We start from the raw sequence: 3,246 nt of genomic DNA on the forward strand, positions 1-3,246 counted from the left end.
GTTACGAAATCGACCATAGATCAATTCCCCTTTTATTTGGGGGTATTAACTACACCCCAACTCTGAGCTTCATGTTACTCTTTCCAAGTGACATATCAGGTCCAGGGCATCCCAATTAGATTGACTGGGATGACAGTTTTTCCTTTCGAGTCTGTAAAATCAGAATTTTGATCAAATCACACATCGCAGTATACTAGGCCTTCTAATTCTTTAAGAGGTTTATCTAAAAGATTCGCAATATAATTAGGAAGACGTTTTAAATACCACACATGGGTTACTGGTCATGCGAGTTTGATATAGCCCATTTGATACCTTCGTATCTGAGAATCAACAAATTCGACTCCATATTGTTCACAAAATTTTGGGTCTTCTTTTTCATCTCCGATTACTCAATAATTTGCACAAGCACAAATTCTGCTTTTTATAGGACCAAAAATTCTTTCACAAAATAATCCATCTTTTTCCGGTTTATTAGTTTTGTAATGAAAAGTATAGGGTTTTGTTACCTCTCCAACTATCTCTCTATTAGGCAGGATTTTTGTGGCCCAAGCACTTATTTGTTGAGGAGAAACTAATCCAATTCGGAGCTGTTGATGTTTAAATTGATCGATCATAAAAGAAAAATTGTTATTCATTCCGATTAAGCTTCCTTCCTATTAATCTGGAAGTTCTTCTTAGATACAAGGAAATGATTCAGCTCCAGAGCTAAAGATCGTAGTTCTCAAACGAGCAATCAAAAAGATTTTGGAGCATCTTCGGGATTCGGTATTGTTCCCCCAATGATCATAGTACCAAGTACTTCCTGGCGAGCTCTAATATGATCCGATTTATAAGTAAGTATCTCTTGTAAAATATGAGCAACCAAAAACCTTCTAGAGCCCAAACCTCCATTTCTCCTACCCGCTATCCCCCCTGTTTGGCTCTTCCTATAAGGGGTTTTTGTGTAACAAGCGCATAATGTCCACTGGAACGCCCATGGATTTTATCATCAACTTGATGAATTAATTTCAAGATATAAGGCTTTCCTATTATAACGGGTTGTTCAAAAGGATTCCCCGTCCTTCCATCAAATATTCTGTTTTTTCCTGGATATTCGGGTTCAAATCCCCATGGATTCGATGTTTGCTTACTGGCTTCATATAATTCAGAAAACACTAGTTTTCGCGAAGCTTCTTGTTCATATCTCTCATCAAAAGGTACTATTCTATAATGTCTATCTAGCAGACTCCCTGCTAACCCTAGTGAACATTTAAATATCTGTCTTACATTCATTCGTGAAGGTACTCCTAATGGGTTAAATACCATATCAACGGATCTTCCATCTTGTAAATAAGGCATATCTTGTCTAGGCAAAATTTTGGAAATGATACCCTTATTTTCGTGTCTTCCGGATACTTTATCACCTACTTTGATTTCATGTTTCTGTGAACTATATACATTAATCGTTTCGGGATTATAACTAGAACCACCCCTTTTCTGGATCCACCTCACATCAATAACCCGCCCCCTGCCACCTATAGGTAATTTTAGACAAGTTTCTTTTGAAGTAGATACCTGAATACCAAGTATAGCTCGTAACAATCTATCTTCCGGGGCATACGATGATTCTTTCATGACCTGGGGTGTTAATTTACCTACTAAAATATCACCCATCTCTACCCAAGATCCCAGCATCACAATTCTATTTTTGTCTAAATTGCAAAGTAAATGGGCTTCTAAATGTGGTATTTCATTAGTTACTTTTTCAGGGCCTTGACTTGTCACATAAGTCTGAATTTCATATTTCCGTATGTGAAAGAAGTATAAATATCTTCATATACCAAACGCTCGCTAATAAGTACTGCATCTTCAGAATTGTAACCCTCCCACGGCATATAAGCTACTAATACATTTTTCCCCAAAGAAAGTTCGCCACCAACCGTAGCACCACCATCCGCTAAAATTTGTCCCTTTTTAATGCATTTACCCCGAGGAACCTGGGGTTTTTTATGCATACAAGTATTTTTATTGGAATGTTGATATATAACTAATGGAATGCTTAGAATATCTCCATTACCCGCTAAAAGAATCGTTTCAGTATTGGTATAAATGACCCTTTCCTCGCGTCCGGCTGTAGCAAGAGCCCCCGAATCTAGAGCTGCTTGTCGTTCCAACCCAGTTCCAACAATGCATTTCTCGGAGCGAGAAAGAGCAACTGCTTGACGTTGCATATTAGAACACATTAAAGCTCGATTCACATCATTATGGTCAATAAAGGGAATGAGGAAAGCTCCAATAGAAAAATATTAAAAAGGAAAAATACTTTGAAGATGAACCTGTTCCCATGCAATAGTCAAGAATTCTTGACGGTATCGAGCTGGAACAACCTGTTCTTCCTGAATATCCTGATTTAAGGCTAAAGAATTTCCTTCCACTACCATATAGTATTCATCTCTACCTAGTGATAAATAAAGCATCCGTACCCCAGTTGACCTCTCAAAAATTTCATAAAAAGGGCTTTCTAGAGATCCCCAATGACCAATCCTCACGTGAATTGCTAAGGATCAAGTAAGTTCAACATTGATTCCTTCAGATATGTCAATTGGGCAAATACGTCCATAGTGACTAGGATGGATATCTCGTATCCAAAAACTAGCAGTGCAAACTATCAGTCCTCCAGGGCCCAAATAACTTAATTTTCTCCCATGAACTATTTGTGTTAATGGACTAGTTCGATCCAAAACTTGAGATAATGGGTGTAAATCGAAAAAGGATTCATAAGTAGTTGTTAATAGAGTTAAGGTTACCAAATTCTGAGGTGTCGGTATCAATTTATTCTGAATTGCTCCATATATAGTCCCCCAAACCACATTTTCTAAACGAACTAGAGCCAATTCGAATTGATCTTGTAAAAGATCTGCTACAGCACAAATACGTTTATTTTTCAAATGATTCATATCGTCAAGTGCACCCATTCCAAATTTCAGCCCAATCAAATGATCGGCGACTGCCAATATATCTCGTGGTAACAAAAATGTATTATTCTGGAGTATATCAAGGTTCAGTCTTCGGTTCATATTTCGTCGACCAATCCTTCCTAATTCACATCTTTGTTGAAAAAATTTCTTTTGTAATTCCTTACATAAGGATTCAGAAAATACCGGATCGCCACCTACACAAGCAAATTGTTGATAAAACTTCAAAATTGCATTTTCTTTTTACCCAATTTTTTTTCTCTCCTTATTACTCAGAAAAGACAAAAAAATT

General features: G+C 37.1%; 1 pseudogene; it reads right to left on the bottom strand.

Annotated features, from left to right (window-relative positions):
• Positions 1 to 640: 640 nt before the first annotated feature.
• On the bottom strand, positions 641 to 3,239 carry LOC124892596 (annotated as a pseudogene).
• Between the last annotated feature and the right edge of the window lie 7 nt (positions 3,240 to 3,246).

The sequence above is a fragment of the Capsicum annuum genome, unplaced genomic scaffold (assembly GCF_002878395.1).
Source record: "Capsicum annuum cultivar UCD-10X-F1 unplaced genomic scaffold, UCD10Xv1.1 ctg48741, whole genome shotgun sequence".
NCBI lineage: Eukaryota > Viridiplantae > Streptophyta > Magnoliopsida > Solanales > Solanaceae > Capsicum > Capsicum annuum.